Source organism: Cupressus sempervirens, chromosome 11 (genome assembly GCF_028749045.1).
Source record: "Cupressus sempervirens isolate cs-2001-9-10 chromosome 11, ASM2874904v1, whole genome shotgun sequence".
Classification (NCBI taxonomy): domain Eukaryota; kingdom Viridiplantae; phylum Streptophyta; class Pinopsida; order Cupressales; family Cupressaceae; genus Cupressus; species Cupressus sempervirens.
This window is the reverse complement of record NC_143128.1, coordinates 710,794,780-710,816,712: the sequence shown is the minus strand read 5'-3', so window position 1 is coordinate 710,816,712 and position 21,933 is coordinate 710,794,780.

The window sequence follows — 21,933 nt, the reverse complement described above, 5'->3', positions numbered from 1 at the left end:
AGTAAATGTAGGATTGAGACTTTGATTTAAGAGATTTTAAATGTTTAAGAATTAAGTAGGATGAAGAAACCCTTATTGATGTATGTTTTAATTTATGTGAATTTCTGATACGTATACATTTATGTACATGTGATTTTTTGAGACTACTGATGTGTGCAATGAGTGTGCAGATATTTAGCCAAGAAACCCTACAGAGGAACAGAACTGATCTCTTTGTGCTAGTTTTGGAAACCTTGTTGTTCGTAATTCACGTGTTGTATTGTGAGATATATGTATGTATCTTCTTTGTTCAGTAAATGTTAATGTTTGTAATTATGTTCTTTTAGTGTCGCTTGACACTCGTAAACTGGTTATGTTCTTCAACATGTTGCTCAAGGTTAATTGTTTAACCTTTGGACCAAGTTGGTCTAAGTTAGTGTCAGTTTTCTATTAGGTTCTGAATTGAGGTTAGTCATCCCTAATCTGGATTAGTGCTTAATCCGTAGTGTTAGAATAGTTAGATGGTCCTATTTTATTCCTAGATTTTATTCGACTTTAAATCTCTTTCCTAAGGGTTAAATCATGAAATTATTATACCCAAAGGGTATGGGTATGGGTTAGGGGTCTTTTCCAACCCCTAAGCCCCTTTTATTGACTTTTGAGGTCACTTAAAAAGTCTCTTTTTGCCTTTGTGCGAAAATTGACCACGGTTATCTTGAGTTACCTCACCTCATCTCCACTTAGGGTTTAACCATAGTGTAGGTTGAGTTAGGAGTTTCTAGAATTGCTAGTGGGTGGAGATAGTTATTGCTCCTTTTGGGTGGTTGAGTTAGAGGCTTATTTAGAGGCCCTTCTTGGACTTGTGGAGGTTGTTACCCAATCTCTACATTTAGAGAGGAATTTTTGAAGGTTGAAGGATGGAAAAGGGATACTCTACTCAAACTGTTCATTTCCATTACCTCTTTGTGAAGGTAGGAAATTCTCATCTCCCTTACTCAGTTTTTATGTTTGTTTCATGTTCATGTTACCTTGTTATTGTTTCAAGGTTTGTATGGTTGTGGGTATGTTGGGAAGCTTTGGAAACCATGTTATTTTTGGTTGATTTCCTTTCATGTTATGTTGCAATTTTGAGATTTTTCTTGCATGGGTGTTTTGGTATTACTCACCCTTGGAGAGGGCAGAAGTGACCAATTTTGGGAAAGGTTTGTTTAGTCAGACTCCATCCAGTGTAGAGTCTCTTCTTAGGATGAGAAGAGGGAGAAAGGGTAGGGTGTTATGGGCCCCTACCTATCAGCACAAACCTTGTATGATTCTGGTATGTTGAAATGGAAGAACGAAAGTTCTTGGTATATAGCCCCGATTGGGCATCTGTTTGGTGTTGTGCTTGACTTCTCCTGGTTGGAAGAATCCACCTTTCCCTAGTTTTGATTCATTGCAAATCCTATTGTGTAAACCATGTATGAGTTTGTATGTTGATTGTCTCTTGGTTATGCTTGGTTGTCACCCGATCAGATTCTGTTCCCTCCACGATTCTCAAAAATGTGATGCAGAAAAAGATAAATACCCCTTGATAAGGGCCATGAAGGAAACTTATTTTGGATGGTTTAAAATTTGGAGATTGGAATCCTATAATTATTGTATTTCTATTTTGTTTTAGTGGCCATGACGCCGGGTTTTCTTCCTGTTTCTTTCCCGGCTGAGCCCTTGAATCAGGTTGATAATAAAATAAGTGATTGAGTAAATTTTGCTTCTCTTAAAATTTTCGTATTCTATGTTGTCATATGAATGTGTATCAAAGATAAGATGAAACAATGATGTTCAATTATGCAAGATTCAAATTGTAAATGTATGGTATTTCCTTTGAGTTTGGTATGATTTAGTTTATGGATGGTTGTGTTGAAAGTGAATTTGCAAGAACATGTAGGAAAGAATTATGTCAAGATATCCAAACTTAAATCTGAAAACAAAATAGAGGAAGGAACTTGGTGTGTTTTGATACTCCCATCAAAATGAATAGAGCATTATCATTTTGATCTCTTTATTGTCTCAATTTCCTTAAGACTAGTTTAGTCACTATGTTATTCCAATTTTGCTCCATCAGTTATAATAGATAGTTAAATGAATATGTAGATGATTATTTCATGTAATGTGGTATCATTGAAATTCATAGTATTTAGGGATCATAGAAATTATCAACCCGGAATTCATAAGAGATTTATGTAGGTTTGATGATCTTGCAATAGTGATTTTGTTGAGCATGATACATAATAGCTGATAAGTTAATATCATTATGTATTAAAAACACCAATCCTATAAAATTCCATAGCAAGACTTAAACCTACAAGAAAGTTTCAAATTCATGGAAAATTAAGAATAAGACTTGTAGTAGCACAAATATCACTCTGGAAATTGTATGGCAAAAAAAAAAAAAAAGGAGTTCATACTATTACAGTCTAATATTATAATGGACCATCCATAATTTAAAACCAATATCCTAAATATCCTAACTCTTACCAATAAAAATTTTTATGGTTAATGCTCTACTTTTTCTCCTTGGACGTCACCTTTTTAATACATTAAATATGTTTTTTTTTGTTTGTTGTTTTGAGCAAGTCAATAGTCATCATGAAAGATGATGTCACCTGCAAAGTCTCCTTTTCTAGGACGTTGTTTTTGGTTGAGTGTAGGGTTGTTTTAATTTGTTTTTACCTTAGCTTATCCCTCTTCTCCACCAATCTCCATGGATGGGAGTCATTTGTTTCTTTACATGCTGACCCATGTACTTGGCAGGTCTCCTTGGGGCTGCGTGTTGCAGACCCTCATTTTGCACAGACCATTTTGGGCTGCATGGAGAGCATGGGGAAACGTGGGGAGGGGTTAGGTGGGTTTAGTGGGTTAGTAAGGTTTTGGGATTAGATTAGTAGTTTAGTAAGATATGCTTAGTTGTTAGTAGTTTAGGTTAGATTAAGTTTTAGTGTTTAGTATAGCTTTTAAGTTAAAATTAGTTAGTTTTAAATTTTAAGATTAGTTTTAGATTTAGTTAGTTATTTATTTATTTAATTTTAGTTTCTTTATTAATATTTTCTAATAGTTAGTTTAAAATGCAATCTTAATTGTTAAGTAATAAGTTGTGTTAGTTTAGGTTAGATGTTGTGTTATTTTAAAGTTAGTAGAAAATTAAGTTAGCTTACTATTATATTGTTTTAATGTAATATAGTTTTAATTTGGCATTAATAGAATTGTGATCTTATTAGAATTAAAAGGGTAAGCTTAATTTTTGTTATAAATTGTGTATCGTGTTAAATTATAGGTTCTATCATCATTTAACTTGTAGAACTATAATTCTCTTCTAATGTTTTCTTTTAACTAGTTTTAATGTATTATTGATTTATATTTAGTTAGTACATATTAGATTTAGTTAGTTTTGTTCTTAGATTAATTTAGTTGTTTTTTTATCAAATGTTAGATAATTTTCAATTAGCTTTAGATTAATAATCATTAGTTGAGATCAGTCTACATATTATGTTGATTAAAATCTGGATTAGTATTAATTATGTTAGTTTGGTAGTGTTTCTTTTTATATATGCATTCGTAATTAAATGGTTATGTAGCTAAGTGTTAATCGATTAAGTTTTAAATCTGTTTAGTAAAGTAGCTTAATTTAAGGGTCATTGGTTAATTAAAACAAGTTTTTAAGTAGATTTTAATTGCTTAGATATTTGACCCAACAATCTCGTAGTCATCTACACTTTTAATTTAAACAATTTTAACTATGATGTTGTATAAGACATGTAAGAACAACAGTTACCATTATAAATCTTAGAACAACATTTTAATATCTTATCGATGTAATCGTCCTCATGTTTATAATCTTAGGATGTAATGTAAAGAACCTGTACTAAAACTTTTATCAATCATTTCAAACTTGGAGCATTCAAATTATTTATAAAAAAAAATTAGTTGTGTTTTTGCCCTCGTATTTTGGGCATGACAAATAAGAAGTAGATCTTGAAGAGAACCATAATCTAGTGAAAGTGAATTTGAACTGAGAATTGGGAGTTGTGTTGAGTCACCAACTACAGTATGTGGAGTATCACTATGGGAAAGGGTGGTGACCAAATCTTGTGAATATGGCATATTATGTGAAGCATTAGAATCAATGATCCAAGAAGACCCTAGAGGTAAGGCTTGTGCATAAAGAGCACGACCTTTCCCTTGTTAGAATATATAGTCCACCAATATAATTGAGAGGGTGGGGAGGTGAATTAAGTATGCAACTATTATCACAAATATCAAAATTAAACAAACTTAATAATATGAGAAATATAATAAAAAAGAACAACAAGATACTCATGCACAATAACACCAAATATGTTAACTAGGGAAACCCATGATCAGATAGAAAACCTCGGTGGGGATGGCACCCACAAGATGATGCACCAATATAAATATTCCCTTTTAGAGGATGGACCCTATTAGGAGTCTATAACAACATTCAATACATATCAGTCCCTATTAGGAGACTTTGAATCCTTATTAGGAGTTGTGGAAGATAGCTGCACCCATTGCCCAAAAAACTTCAAGGGAAAGACCAATGAACCCATTCTACAAATGATCTCTGTGTTATTCCTTATAGAATAAAAAAAATTATACTTCCTTCTTCTGTCATATCAACCAAACCGTTGCTCCTTTTGATCCTCTAACCAAATCACCAAAATCACATCCAATAATCCCTTGGATCACTTACAAACATTCTAAAAACATTCTTGTCCATTTTGCACTTCACACTTCATACAATAATCACAATGTGCTTGCTCATATATGAAAAGAAAGGAAAACATCTTTCCTTTATACCATATCTTCAAAATAATTCCTTGAGTCAGTCTTGAGGCTTTCCCAATTAATTATAATAAGATAATTAATTAATTACAATTACAATATCACTATCGGATCATAGTGTACAAAAAAATTCATACATGTGACACTAGGGTTTGTGCACATACTGAAATCACCATCTGACTATTCTTTGTTACTAGGTAACCACACATCTTCTTATTACATCTTAGATTAAAGATATAATACATACATTAGAAACTACTTTCCAAGCACTGTCTCTATACTTATCTCATTAAATCAAGTACAAAGTTCATACATCTTTAGCTTATGTGCTAAGTATTGAACCTCATCATTAGGACATAATGTAGAACATGTCCACGACCACACATCATTATTGAAGCAAAACCTTGTCTATACAACTAATAAATCTCTCTGCTATTCTACCAGTCTTCACAAACTTACTGCTATGTTGACATCAATGAAAAACATAGTCATGAATGTAACATGTCAATACACCCCAATTCTTAGGATACTCCCCCAATGCAGTATCATCAACATTCATGCTGACAATCTTCCCCTTTGGCATTGATGGAAACATAGATGAAAAGTATCTAAGTTTGATGAATACAAAAATACTACTTTGCTACTACTGTAGCTCTTATCTTCTCAAATCCTCTTCATCAATCAAATTTGAAATCCTTTGGAACACTGCTATGTTATTCTTCTTCTTTAGGGTTGGAAACATTTGTTCACAGTAAACAACTTGCCATACATTAGAATTCGTTATGCTTTATATCTCCCCCATAGAGATATTCCTCCTTCTTCTTTACATGAATATTTCTAAATCTCCCTAAAAAAATAAAGATTTCAATACACTCTACCCATACACACATAGGATATTTTTTTCATGCATATTCTTTACCATTGACATTAATGACAAAGGCCCCATTATGCCAATTTTTTGCTCCAAGGCTTTAACAAACTCAAGTGTTCAAAGACACTACTAAAGACTAAATACCAAGAGTACTTAATGACTTAGCTTATCAAAGATACTCCTCCATACAGGAACTATCAACATTCAATCCAATCTAACAATAGTATTTTGTACCACTAGACTGATGCAATCTCTGGATTATCTACTTAGAAGTAGGCAAAGGAATAATGCCAAGCATACCTCTTATGTACTCAAATGTATCTTTAGATAAGGACTTTGTAAAGATATCTACAATCTAATCTTTAGTACTCACATATTCCAATTTATTCTCCTTTTTTTTTGTTGTCTCTCTCAAGACATGATACTTAATAGATATATGCTTAGTCTTAGAATACAATACAAGATTCTTTAACATACTTAGTATATTTGTGTTGTCACTATAAATGGTAATGGGTTCTATAAAATCAATTTTGATATCCTTCATCATTTTTTACCAAGAACATCAAGGCCTTTTCACCAACTATCCAGAGATTGCTTGGAAAAGATATTTCAAGACCCAACAAGGAGATTTCTTGGAAAAGATATTTCAAGACCCAACAGGGAAGAGTCCAAATCAAAAGAAAGCAAAAATCCAAAAGAGAACCGTTTGCCAACGAGATGGGTAGGACGAGGTACTAACGGACCAAGATTAGACATGAGGAAAGCTATATCCTACAAGGACCTATCAGAGAGCACCTAAGTTGGTGGATTTGGATGAGTGATGCATCTGGCAAGATGAACTAAGAAAGATAACACTTTGGTGACAGGAAATCTAGCTAAAGGATGCATGGGAATAGCTAACCAAGATGTGTGATGGGTGCAAGATGCTAATCAAGGAAAAATTGACATGAACACTAGAAAGATACAATGGTACTAAGCTAAAGAGGATGTACAAGATGACAGACCAAGATATTTACAAGTGGTCTAATCAAGATATGGTACAAGCTAACAGACCAATGATATGTATGATATAGATGGATAAAAGCTCAGGATGAGAGGATAGCGGGATAGCTCGATTTTGTGTAAGATGCAGAAACTAAGGATGAGGTGATAGCATAAGATATGGATTTGGAAGGATGCATCCAATGATGATGATAGATGTGCGACCAAGGATGGGGACAATGCTAAGGTTGGTGGTAGCTGAGTTGATAGATAGTGCTAGAGTGAATGGCTAATGAGAGGATGACATTGGATTTGCATGAGGATAGCCTAGAGCAAGGTACCAATGACAAGGGAGGATGGACAAGACAAGATCTCCAAGGAATACAGTGCCCCTAGTTAGAAGATGACATGCAGAAGGAGGTCTTACGATGGATGTGATAGGATTGAAGCTAGGATGGAAAAGCTGAAGGCGCTAGGGAGATGGATGATAACTAGGATGATGGGGTGAGGTTGCAGAAGATAAGTGGATAGTGATAGATAAAATTTGGAGGATGAAAGATAGGTGGATAGTGATAGATAAAAGCTGGAGGATGAAAGATAGGTGGATAAATTGGAAGATGGAGCTGGATGGCAAGATGTGACCAAAAGCATGAGGATGATAGGCTAAGCTGGGGATGGCTAGATTACGCATGATGCTTGTTTGCCAAGTTTTCATCATGGTACTTTTCCAAGGCGCTTGAATTGCCAAGTTTTCACCAGTGGATGGTTTTTTTTTTTGACTTTTTGACTTTGGACTTAGCTGGAATGATTTTGGCTTTCTTCAGCTATTTTGGCTTTTTTGGGATTTTTCACTGGCTATTGGAATGTTCAATTTTGTTGCTAGCTGTTGGTACATTGGATGTGTGATTTATGCAATAGATTGGATTAGATGGGATTGATGGTAGGAGATGGAGGGATGAAAAGGTTGGAAAGGAGCATGAGATGGGGATGCTTGCAAGAGAAACATTGGCACATGTTGGGAAGGGTGTGAAAAGAGAATATGGGGGATAGATGGTAGATGCGGGTGTGATGGAGGATTTGTGGAAGCGTGCTTGGGGATATAGGCACCCAAGATGGAGTTAGGATATGGGGGACATGAGTCACTAGATGGAGGATTAGCAATGGTGGATGCCATTATGCATTGGGTTTCAACTTTTTTCTTTGGGATCCACATGGTTTTGGTTTTTCTTTTCATAGGTGTTTGCATTATTTTGCATTCTTTGAATGGATTTTTTCTTTTTGGAGTATGTCTTTTAGAATAGACATATGATTGCCTAGGATGTGGATTTTTAGCTTTATGCATTTTGAAGTTGGCATTTACATTGCTATGGTAAGCTTTGGGAAGATGGTTAGGAGAAGCTTTGTGAGATGGAGAGGATATAGGAGAGCGTGTAGGGAGATGATGATGGATGATGTGCCTTGATATGTGCCTTTGCTGATCTTGGATAGGAATGGAGGGAATAGGATTTGAATGATGGCTGATAGGAGGATAGAGGATGGTAGATTTTGGGACATAGGGACCCAAAATGGATTTAGCAGATGAAGGGGGGATATGGTAGGTTGTTTTAGGTTGCAAAGATGGTGGAGGGGGGATGACATAAGATTTCTTGAAGGAGTGATGGGAGTTTGGCATGGGGGGTTTGGAGATAGGCTTGGTTTGGGGGTGTGGTGTACCAACACCTTTAGATGGTGAGCCTTTGGATACATATCCAAGACCATGAAATCTTAGATTTTTTTGTGCAATAATAGGTTTTCTGATTCCTTGCTCTTGTGGTCCTAAACCTTGACCTTGATAATGCCATCGATTGAGCATTTGAACAAGCTGAGGAAACTTTTTGCTTGCAAAAAATGGTAGAAGTGATTTAATAGGTGTATTGCAATGGGGAGATACTATTCTTAATTCTTCTGCTGAGAGAGGGCCACTATGGATGAATGTAAGTGAACCAAGAGGGTAGATTATAGATGGTGGAATAGCTTGGATAGGTGGTAAGATGGAAGCATGGAGCGGGGGAGATGGAAGGATAGGATCTTGATGTAGCTGGTGGGATGACAAGATATCTTGTAGTGGAGGAGATATGGCTTGAGGTTTTGGAGATGGAGGAGATGGTGATTGCACTATGGATGGAAGACATGGTCCAATGATATCTTCATTTATACTTTGGGGGATGTCAACATGCTTTTGGGCAGGATCTTGATAGGATTGGTTTGGAGTCGATGGTGTGATAGGAGATGAACGGATGGATTCTTCAAAGGCAGCGGATGGATAGATGGGAGATTCAGTAGTAGAGATGGGTGAGTAGAAGATGGATGCATAAGGGTCATTACGAGAGATTTGGGAAATGCTTGGAGGTGATGTGGATAGGATTTGGAGGGATTTGATAGGTGGTGGGATTTTGATGCTTGCGGGAAGTGGAAGGATTTTAAGCAATTTGATGGATGGTATGGGGATGATAGCTATGGGAGATGGAGGTGATATTATAGATGGGGAAACTTCATTAGTAACTACTTCACATGGTTGGATTAGATGACATGGCTTATCGACTATTGGAGGCAACTTTTCTTGTATTTCCTCTAGGAGATTCCTTGGATACTCGTGTGTCGAAGGTGGAGGTGGATTGATAGGAATAGCTAGTGTGATGGGGGTGGAAGATTGGAAGCTTGGTTGATGGGGTGATGGAGGGGAAGCTGGAATATCAGATGGCATGACTAGATAGTTTGGAATAACTCTTGGATTTTGGGGGATGCTTGGGGGAATGTTTCTAAGGCTTTCAATATACTCGTCATAGTCAACAAGATTTTCATCATCATTGGAATAGGAGGTGGTGGGAGCAAGGACAATGCGACCAAACACATCATGATAGGATTGGTGCTTCATGCTTTGATGGTGAGTTTGATGGGGATGGGGTCTTGCATATGGATGAACAAGGAAGCTCATGGTTGGATTTGGATTAAGCACAAATTTTGGATTGGCTGATGAAAGATTTCCTAGGGAGAGTCAAAGCTGCATGATAGACCTAAGGAGGATTGGCTGGAGATTTTTGGCTTTCCTGTGGATGGAAGACTTCAAGGGCATGTTGTCAAAAGGTGAGAGTTTTGCTTTCCTATGCATTAGATTTGGTGGTGGCTGTGTCAACTTGAGGATAGAATAATGATCCTATGGGCATGACACGAGATTGACCACTTGTGGATCCCAACCTTTAGCTCAAGGTGATGAGGGATGTAAGTGACAAAGCTAGATTACCCTAGACAATGCTCTGTCAGAGGGATAACCTTGGTGAGATTGGTTGATTGGTAGGATAGATTTATTGGATAGCAAATTTTGGCAAAGTGACAACAACTCTTTAAAGGCTTGGGTGATTTTGGATTGGGTTGCTAGCTGGCTAGGGGGATGATTTGGATGGACTTTGGATTTGGGATTGTTCTAAGGCAAAGAACTAGATAGATTCGGTTGTAGCGGGGGATCTTGGATAATTTTCTGATAAGGCAATGACTACTCTAAGTATGCCTTGAGCTGGGAGATTTCTACTTTTCTAGGATTTTGACCAAAATTGGCAAACATTCATTCAAAAGCTATGAACAAACAAACAGACAAAAGTTTTCAGCAAGCACGTCAAACACACCAACATCCTAGGAAGCTTTCTACAAGGATGAAATTTAGTTTAGCTAGGGAGTCCTTGATATACGCAAGGTACGTGAGGCCCAAATCTATAGATGAAACCAAAAAGATGTCACACAACTGAGAGGAGCGGTAACCCACTTCTCCTCTTTCACTTCTCAAGGGTATAAAGTTCCTTGAGGCTTAGCCCGAGTGACAAAATTTTGATCCCAAGAGAGGTGTCTTTGGATTCACCTCTTGATCTTTATACTCCGCCGAAACGTTGGAGTTGAGTTCGTCCCAAGGGGTGATGAAATCCCCAAGAAGGCCTCCTAAAAAGCTAAGACAAGATTTTGGATCCTAATATTATGCACCCAAGATGGCCTCGAAATACGACAAGGGGAGAGAAGACTTGGATGATCTTGGGTTAAAAAACACGCTTTTTCTTTTACCAGCTGATGCTTAAGTTTTCTGACCTAGACTTTGCAAGCACTCATGTTTAAGATACAATGTTTATTCCAACTTTGAAGCGTCAAAAAAAATAAAATTGATCAAAGAATGTGAACAAGAAGAAGAGTTAGGGTCAACAAGAAGGTAAACCCATGCGCTCGGAGGCCCTCCACGTCAAGTATCAATTGATTTTTCTTTAAGGCATTCAAGATTGAGTGTGAGTTTATTTTAAGCCCAAAACAAAGGTGTGTGAGATTCGATTTTAAGCGCGTGCCCGAAGGCCCTCCACGTCAAGATTTGTCCAATTTTTATGCCCAAGTGAAGTGTGAGCGAGATTAATGCGCATTCAAAGAATTTTCTAACTTAGAAAAATCACTAAAGACCCAAGTGAGTGGAGTTTGATCTTTGTGGAGCACTTAACACCCTCTAAGGTAGACCCATCCCCATAGATGGCACTGAGATTGCAACCTATGGTTAAATTGATGGGTGATTAAAGATGGTGAGTCCAACTAAAAACTTACTCAAAGCATCTTTATTAGTTTTTATAACTTAGAAGATTTCAAAAATGTGGATTCTTTTTATGCCCCAAAAGATGATTATTTGATCTATGACATTCAAGATTGGATTTGTTGTTTTAATCATGCATTCAAGGAAAATTTGATTTTAATCCATGGAATTCAAGAGTGTGTTTAGCAACATGCATTCAAAGACAAGTGATTAAACATTCAAGTTTTTTCCTTTGAGCATTCAAGATTGAGATTTTGTGTGTTGTTTTAAGAACTTTGAAGTGCTTTGTTTTAACCTTAGATCATTCAAGATTGTTTTGGACTCAAAAGTGAAAATGACTCTTTGGACTTTGGTTTTCATTCAAGATTTTGTGTTCTAGTTTGCATATTTTAAGCCCAAAAATGATATTCCTAAGTTGTTTTGATGCATGAAAAACCTAAGCAACATTCAAGATTTTGCAACAAGACATTTGTTTGGAACAAATAACAAAGCTTTTAGGACAATTTTGGCAACCATTTAGGACTCTTAGTTTTCATGAGATTTTTAAAAGAACTTTAAAATATTTGCAAATGAGGTTCATTTTATCCTTGATTGATGCTTTGAGTTTGATTTAGATTTTAGTGTGCACTTAGTGTTGATTTTGAACCTTTTGAAATGGAAACTTGAAGTTCTTTTTAAATTCCCAAAAATGAAGTGTTCCTAACTTTGCATGAATGCATCTAAAACCTTGATGTTGCAAGGATGCAAATGATTGGATTGGTTTAGTTTCACTTGTTAAAAGGTTTTTTCTTTTTTGCAAATTTTTAATTTTTTAATGGATTTAAGTATGATTTGGGGGTTCATTTTAAGCACTAAAAAGAAGTGTGTATGATTTTTCTTCCTTAAAAAAAAATGGCCAAGATCTCCCACAAGAAGAAGAAGAAGAAGTAGATGGAATAAGAAGAATATAGAAAAGAAGAGGAAGAAGAATTCCAAGTGCTTTGTCCACCTATAAGCTTGAAAAATCTGCAAATACTATGAGATAGACTATGAGTTTCTTTGTCTTCTTCATGCTCATGTGGACCTACAAAACCAATTTATACAATCCTACCAATCACAAAAACAAGCAAAATTAGGCAAAATTAGGAAATGACATACAAAACTTGACTAAAAAAGCTAATGAAGATGACCCATGCAGGGTCCCACCGGGCGTGCCAAAATGTATATGAGCAATGTTAGTATGCTAATAGAAACCAAATTTAAATAAAGCTTCTACAAACTAAACAAAATTCATAAACTTAAAGATAGACTAAGATGAGCTCTTAATTAAGAATATGAGCCATTAATGGGCTCTCTCAATAAGAAGCTCTCTTGTTGAGTGGCTTTGTCTAAATAGATAGGATGTATGCTCAAGCTTTATGCTTCAAAAAGGGCTTCAATGGAGGATTTTTGGTAAATTTTGGTGAATGGATTTGATGTAAAAATGGCTTCTTAAAATGGCATTATGACTTTACTTCATGGATTGTGTTAAAATGGCTTGGGAGAGGATTCCTTAAATAGGCAAAGGGCTTGAGGGATCAAGGGCTAGGATGCAAGGATGGGAAAAAGCTCATGGAGGGCTTAGATTGCATGAGAGGAGAGCACATGGATTGTGCTTCCTTACAACCAATCAGGGAGTGACACATGTCATAGGGTGAGAGGATGGAGGAAAGGGCAAGGATGAGTCAACAAAGGAGGCTCAAGAGATAAAATCTTCATAAAGACCCTTCATAAGTGCTTTGTAAGAACATTTATGACTTTGTGGGATTTATAAAGTTTTGTGGTTGAAGATATTTGTGAGAGGTACCATGAAATTCACATTTGAGGGTTTAGGAGGGTTTTAAGCTTGCTTAGGGTTGTAAAAATGATTAGAGGAAGGGTTAGAGATGACTTAGGACTAGGCAAGTGGATGGCAAGTGGATTGCAATTAATGAGGGTGGGTGAAGGAGGAGATATTTGTTAACTTTGGCTTGAGTTAGCAAGTCTTAACCCATGTTTAGGGAATGTGACAAGGTTAGGAGGGGATTAGGATTAGGGTTAAAGACATCTTCTAGAAGAGTCTAGGCTTTGGATGAGGATGAAGACTTTCTAGAAGAGTCTAGAACTTCCTAGGATAAGATTTTATGAAATAAATAAAGTTTTATTTATTTCAAGGGTTTGGGTTGAGGAGATATTTATTAAAATATTTTTAATAACATGAGGATTAATATTTAATCTTGATTAAATATTTTGAGTTGGGATTAGGGGTAGGAAATGATGGGATTAGCCTTTAATCAAAATTAAAGAAGGATTAGAAGATTTTGGAAGAGGTTAGTGATCTTAAGGAAATTGGCCAAGTTTTGGGCAAAAAATAAATTTTATATTTATTTTAGGATTTTTGGTCAATTTATTAATTAAATAATTAATAAATAAGGAAATAATGTTTAAATAAGATTTAAACATTTTTGGGAGAGATTCCTTAATTAAATATTTTTAATTAAGATAAAGGGATTTAATGGCATAAAAATTAATTAATTAATTAATTAAATAATTAATTAATAAATGATGATGTCATCAGGGATTTTTTTCAGAAAATAAAAATATTATTTTCTAAAGGATTTTAGGTGTCTACAATGCTCATTTCAAACTCATTCTTCATCTCTTCAATAGAATTATTAATTGCTTCATCATTTCCTTCAAATATGATGTAATCAACAAATATTGCTATTATCAGCAAACCATTCTCAATTTCTTTCAAAAATAGGTTACTATTTACCATACCTTTAGAAAATCCATGTTTTGCCAAATAGTTGTCCAACCTTGGATACCAAGTTCTAGGTGTTTTCTTCACACTATATAGAGACTTCATTATTTTGCATACCATATCTTTGTCTTTTGTTAGAGGAAAACCTTCAAGCTACTTAATATATATCTCTTCTTTAAGTTCTCCACATAGGAAGGCTGATTTAACATGCATCTGATACACTTCTTCCTAACTATTGCTTCTACTCCTAATGATCTATTTAGGAGGATGATTCTTTGATATACTTCTCCTAGGATTTTTCAACTAAACTCTTTCTTTTTCTCTAGGCTCAGATCCATTCTCTTTAATATGATTCCCATTCTAAAAGTCATTGATAGTCTCAATGATAACTTTCACATTCTCTCAATTAGTCTTTGGATTATAATCATCAATAATAATTACCAAAGCTATCCTTCTACTAATTCCTCTTCCTTAACCAATTCATGATCATTATCTTTATCATCATAGTCATTCAAGAATTTTTCCATGCCTTCTTTAAATTCATCATCTTCATTAGAAAGTGAACTCTTTATAGATTTTCTCACTCTCTTAGGACATATAGACAAAAATTGACCAAACTTATTTAATGTCCAACAAATGAAAATTTTCATACCTTTTGGCTCTCTTTTTTATAAGTAGATTAATACCTTCTTTGATCTTCATGTATTCTTCAAGTTTGTACATGGCCTTACTTGTGCTTCTATTATTCCATATGCAACAAAAGTATTCTAGATTTGGAAACTCAATGCTTAGTTTTGTACAAAATTATGATATCTAACCAAGAAGTTCCATCTTTTGGGTGTTAAAATTTCCTTCATCTAACTTAGTACTCTCATTTTTGAAATAACTTTCCACTAATCTAGCAAATTTGTTAAGGTTTTTCTTCAAGAATCTAATGCTCTAATACCCATTGTTAGAATATCAGTCCACCAATATAACTAAGAGGGGGCTAGGGTGTGAATAAGTTATCCAACTATTATCAAAAATATCAACCTTAAGAAAACTTAACCATATGAGAAATATAATTAGAAACCAAAACAAGATACCTATATACAATATTACCAAATATGTTAACTAGGGAAACCCTTGATCAGAGGGAAAACACTAGTGAGTATGGTACCCACAAGATGATGTACTAATATAAATATTCCTTATTAGAGGATGGACCTTGTTAGGAGTCTATAAAAACATTCTGCACATATCAATCCCTATTAGGAGACCTTAAATCCATGTTAGGATATCAGTTGTGCCAACCATGTTAGGAGTTGTGGAAGACAACTAGACCCATTGCCCAAATAACATCAAGGGAAAGACTAATGTAACCACTATCCAAATGATCTTTATATTATTTCTTGTAGACTAATAGAAATTGATTGTACTTCCTTCCTCTTTCTTATCAACTGGACCTCTACTCCTTCTAATCTTCCACCCAAATCACCAAACTTGCATCCAATATTCCCTTTGATTGCTTACTCACATTCAATAAACACTCTACTCCTTTTCACACTTTTCACTTCATAAAACGATCACAACATGCTTACTCATATAATGAAAAATAAGGAAACCATCTTTCCTTTATAGCATATCTTCAAAATAATTCCTTGAACCAGTCTTGAGGCTTTCTTAATTAATTATAATAATATAATTAATTAATTACAATTACAATAGCATTGTCAGCTCATAGTCCATACAAAAATTCACACATTCAACACTAGGGTTTGTACATCTACTGATGTCACCATCCAACTTTCCTCTATCACTGGTTGACTACACATATTTTATTACATCTTAGATGAAATATATAATACAAACATTAGAAACTACTTTCTAAGCACTCTATTTATGTACCACTCTTAGTAAATCAAGTAAAATTCATGTAGATCTTCAACTTAAGTACTATGCATTAAATGTCATCATCAAGACACAGTGTAGAAAATGTACATGATCACATATCATCAGATAAGAAAAAAAAAATTGTACAATTGAGATCTCTCTCTACTACTCGACCAGTCTTCATAGACTTACTAGTATGTAGACATCAATGAGAAACATAGTCATGAATGAAACATATCTTGATACACTCCAATGCTTAGGATACTCCTTGAATGTAGTATCATCAACATTCATGCTAACATCCCTATGGAAGGAGGCTGAGGTGGGGATATATGATGTTATTTCATGGCTTCCTTTAAAGCCTCTAAACATTTCCAACATCTGTAAATTGGATGTCCTTCATTGCCATAGAAATTGCAAGGATCACCTATAAACTTCTTATTCTTGGAGGAAGACTCACCGAACTTAGAAGATTTACTTTGTTTATAATTGAATTATTATTTTGATGTATACCTCAAAGGTGGATTAGAGGAACACTCACTTCTAGAAAAATCTTTCTTGGACTTCAATTTCTACTTTGACCTCTCCTTAGATTATTGAGAAACCAATTCCTTATTTTTTGATCCTTTTAAAGAGTCCAATAGTGTAATCTTGGCCTACTCTCTAGTCAGTTGATCACCAAGAAGCTCAAGTGTAGGCATGTTGAATTTGGTACCTAAAGCATCCATGGTAGAGTGAAAAGTACATGAGAAAATTTGAAAGTTTTCTCAAAGCTTTGAAAGAAAAAGGTAAACACACTCTTGATTAGTCTTGATCTTTCCACAATCTTATAAAATAGATTTGATAGATTTGAATTTCATCAAGAAATCCTCAATAGAGGGAAATGAATCAAAATCCAAAGAAATCAACTCTACCCCAATCTACAGTACTCTAAAATCATTTATGATGCCAAAAAGTCCCACAAAATTTATGCATATATCTTGAGGAGTGATACAACCATCTAGATGAAAGAGTAGACTATCACTGACATGCAAAGATAACAAACCCATAGCCCAATCCATGTTGTCCCTGTGCTGCATGAACTCAAAAGCACATATCAACTGATTTTGAACCTCATCCAAATATGACCATAACCCTTGTGATCTTATAAGTATTGTCATACGAGCTTTCCATATATGATAATTATGCAATGTAAGAAACTATAAGGATGGATTTTCCATTATTTTTAGTAGGGTTCAAAAATTAAGAAGTTTGAGTTCTCTAATGTAAATTATAGAAAGCAAGAAAGAAACCCCCCCCCATAATGTAATTAATCCAACCATAAAATTAATTGTATATTTAAATATGTGGAATTAAGAGTTCAAATTGTGACTTCCTAGTTGACTTAAGACACTTAAAGTAGTCAATGTATCTAGTTTCACTAAATTAGAAGTCACCCCCCAAAATGCAAAATTTTGGCACTTTATAATGGAGTGTGAACAATTTTGGCATCCTTTTTTGTTATGATTACAACTTCCAATCTAAAACAATATTATATTCATACAAAAAAATTCTTAGATCACAAAAGGATCTAAAAGAGGATAAGTAAAAAAAGGCCAAATAAGGCCACATTCTAAAAATGAAGTTTTTTCTCAAAGAAGACTATCTTTTGATATAAAATCTAGATAAATATGATAAAAATAGGCACTTTCAAAACAAATTGAACTTAAATAAGTGTCTATATGAGCTTTTATAGAGCTTTGGAAGTTGTGAAAAATGGGGATTAAGATGGTACCATCATAAAAAAATGTTTAATACCTCAAAATGCTTGTGCCAAAATGTAAAATTAGTTTCACCATTGGACACTATGGGAGTTCCTACCCCAAATAAAAAAAACAACATGTGATTTGGAGTTCAGATGACATGGTTATGGCCTTCCAAAGTTTGACTGCCAAATCAAAATTTAAATGCGCTATTTCACCATACAAATGTGCTATTATACAATGAAAATGCATTGTTTTCTAATGAAAATAGATTATTTTACAATTAAAATGTGTTATAGAGTATAACAAAAGTGCCAAAATATTGTGTGGATGTATTGCAATGTTATTTAAATGCACTAAAACATAGCATAAAAGTACTATAATGAAACAATTTTCTAGATTCATTTTTCAACAGTACATAAGCTTCAAAAATATTGAAACATGAACAAGAAGCTAAAAATCAATGGCTTTGATACCATACGGAAGCTGATAACAAGACAACCTCATAGATCCTAGAAATAACCTACAAGAAAATACATATTACAAGGAAGATGAAGAAAAGATGAAAATATTACTCTCAAAACAAAAATAATATATTCATGAGTGAAAATGAGAAGTGTTCTTAAGAATGAAAAATGAGTTCTCAAGATATGTATTACAAGAGAGATGATCTCTATATAAAGGATTTCATGCAACATAAAGAAGATATGGTGATAAGGGAATCCTTGTCATCCACTCCTAAAGAGATAAGGGGTCCATGCAATCCTATAATGGAAATGAAAACATTTATTAAATGGAAACTATGCATAAAGGTGAAATCTTAAGAGATGATAACAAACAACTTTACTAAGACAATTAAAATTAGGCATTTTAATCTAACAAAATATCCACATAGGGTTTGGTTATCATAGACTAAGTTGAAGGCTCATCCTTCCTTGTAGTGGAAATAACTACAAAAGGACAAGGGAAATAATGGTGAACCTAAGATTACTAGATGGAGAGTTATCATTTATTGAACTTAGGCTACATTCATACCAAAAGTTAATGAATTGAAATTATTTAAAAGATTATAGAACCAAGAATATAAATATCTAATAGTTGAAGAGTATATAGAGGAATTATATAAGATAATAGTTAGGTGTGGGCACTATGAGTCACCCAATAAAAATAAGGCTAGATGTGTTAATGATCCAAGACTTAAAATTAAAGTTAAGTTAATTATATTAAGGATACTTCAAGTGAAGATGATTTTTAGTATACCATAAGGGAAAAATATAAGTTGAAGAGAAGACCAATTACCCCTAGGATTATAAAAAAATCCAAAGAGAAACTTGTGATTGAAGAAAAACCCATCGAGAAGATTTAGGGAAGGAACATGAGCAATATATAACTCAAAGATACATGTTTCAAATGCATGAATATTGAACATAGATCTTTCCAATGATAATATGGATCTAGAAAGGGTAAAATGAACCTAGTAACACATAAGGAACAAGAAGTGAAAGGTGAACTTGAAGAAAGAGTATTCACACTCGAGATGGGAGAATCTTTAATGTTCAAAAAATTTATGCTAAGTAAGAAGGAAATATATCCTATTTAAAGAGAATGAAATTATTTGAAACTATTTACATGTTTGGTGGAAAATAGTCCAATTTCATATTAGATGGTACAAGTAAAAATAACCTTATATATGAAGAAATTGTATAGAAGTTGGGATGGAGGATCAAATATTCATGTCCTTAAATGGGATAATTTTATTTTAGGATGATCACATGGTAGAAGGAAAAGAATAATATTAGGTTAATTTACATATACTACCATACCAAGATGAGATACTATGTGATGTGGTTATCATGATTTCTTGGCATGTTTCTTTTGGGTAGACCTTTGTAATTATATGATGTTGTTTCTATTCATGATCACCAAATGAATGTATTTTCTATCACCAAATTTGGGAGAATATTTTATTTACTTTAAATAATGAATTATTAAAACCTAAGAACCTAAGAATGATGGGAGATTACACCTTAGATGATCAAAATATTTGGGATTAAAATGTGATTGATCCATAATTGGTGGTTGAAAGAGTTTCCAAGGTTGTATAGTTGCTAAAGGATTTGATGGATAAACATTAACTTGTGAAGTTAAATACTGATAGTGAAAACGAGATGAAATTTTTATAATAAATTACTAGAGGAAGAGTGGTATTAGATGAGTAGTAGAATCTCATGGAAAAATTTAAGGCTAATGTACTATATTTCAAAGGTGGAGTCAAAAAATAGAAGATGAAGCAGGTATTAGTTGCAAATTATAGTAGCAAGACTAGCAATAGGTTGAATTATCTTAAAGAAAAAATGTGGAAGAAGAAATAATAGTAGGATATCTAAGGATATATGTTATTAAACTAAGGTTTTGGTGATTACTTGCATCGATAATAGGAAGATTGATAATTGTATTGGTGATCATTTTTTTTTTTTTGATGGCTAATAGTATTATAAATGGGGATAATCTACCAATTCAGCAAGGTTTAATTTTTTTCTCTACCACCACGTGTTCTCCCATCATTGTAGGTTGGATAGGTGTCTCACTAGTAAGGAGTGATCTCTACACTCTTTAGGACCCTCATCAAATTTTTTTTCATTGAGGAAATTGAAACTAATAATGATCTTGCTATGCCTTAGGATAAGCAAAGAATCTTTGGAAAACCTAAGCAAAAACTAAAAAATCCCAAGAGTAAAAAAAAAAAAAAAAAAACCTTGAAGAATCCCTTATCATAGAAATTCTAGCTAAACATAAATATGCCTCTAAGTTTATCCTTGAGAGAAATCCTAAGAAAAATAAAGTTCCCAAAGATATTATTTAGGTAGATAACCAAGATTTAGATAATTTTGAAGAGGATGTTGGACAAAAAAGGATGAAAGATCAATGCCACTATATTGAGTCAATATTAATCAAAGGAGGTTAGAGAGACTTAAGAGTAAAAAAGATAAGAACTACAAAGAATAAAGTAAAGAGAAGACCTTGGAAAAAATGAGGAGGACACCGATTAAACTGAAGTTGAAGAAACACCAAAGAAAGGTGAAAATGGTTCTACTAAGGAGTATAAGGTTGAGGTAGATAGTGAAGATTTAGACAAGGTTGAATATGAGTCCCAAGAAGCCCACATTTAAGTTATTTTAGGACCTAATATTGAAGCCCCCAAATTTGGTATAACTATTGAAACTCAAACTAAATCCCAAGAGATTGTCACTACTAAAGAGGAAAACATGGTTACAAAGATAAAAAAGGACCCAAAAGACTAAATTAAGACCTTTAATAAAAATTTGGTGTCTTTTGAAGAAATTTTTTGATAATATGATTATGGGTATTGAAATCGGGGTGACCATATGTACTATTTGTAGGGTCCATAAAGAGATGATGCATAAGGATTCCTTTGGTATATTCATGGGTCAAAAAAACTTTAAAAATTTGGAATGTAGAAGTAAAATATCTTGGTTGAAATTAAAGTTGTAGAGGATGTTCACAATTGGACCAAGGATCTTAGGTACCTTATCAAGGAATGGGAAAACATAAAACATGCCTAGCTTTTACGGCCTTGGTTTTCGTATTTTTATTTTTTTTGTTCTATTCTACTACTTGTAATTTTAGGACATGGTTTAAATGATATTATGTGTAAACTTTATCGCATTTTAATTGTGTAATTTGAGACCCAACTAGTTAGTGTGTGTATTGGTAAGAATTTGGCTGATAAGATAGACTCTACTTGTAGAAGTACTTTCTATGGTTTTTGATTTATTTTTGTTCTACGAGAGATCTATAACTATTTGTATTAGTGATGATATTTTTTTCTACTTGGTTGTAATGTCCTAGAGCATTTTGGAATAATAATGGTAAAGTAAACTTTGAGGGGGGGGGGGGGGGGGGGGGGGGGGGGTGGTGGGGGGGGGTGGGGGTTGTGTGAATCATCACTTAAAAACTTTAACCATAAACCATTCACTACACATCCATTTCACAATTTAGCATGTTAGCTGAAACAGCTAGCTAACAGGTTCATCCATAGCATAAAAAAAAAACACATAACAACATATATTTGTTACCTAGAAACCCTCCAATGAGAAGGTAAAACTAGGGTGGGGATAACACATAGAAATTATTGCTACTACATCTGTAAGTGTGTCCAATTAAGGTTACAAGAAGTTTGACCATAAACTATGATCTACCCTATGAGGGGTCTACCCTATTAAAGGCTAACAAAGACTATTAAGTCTTAGCCTATTGAAGGATTTCATTACACTGC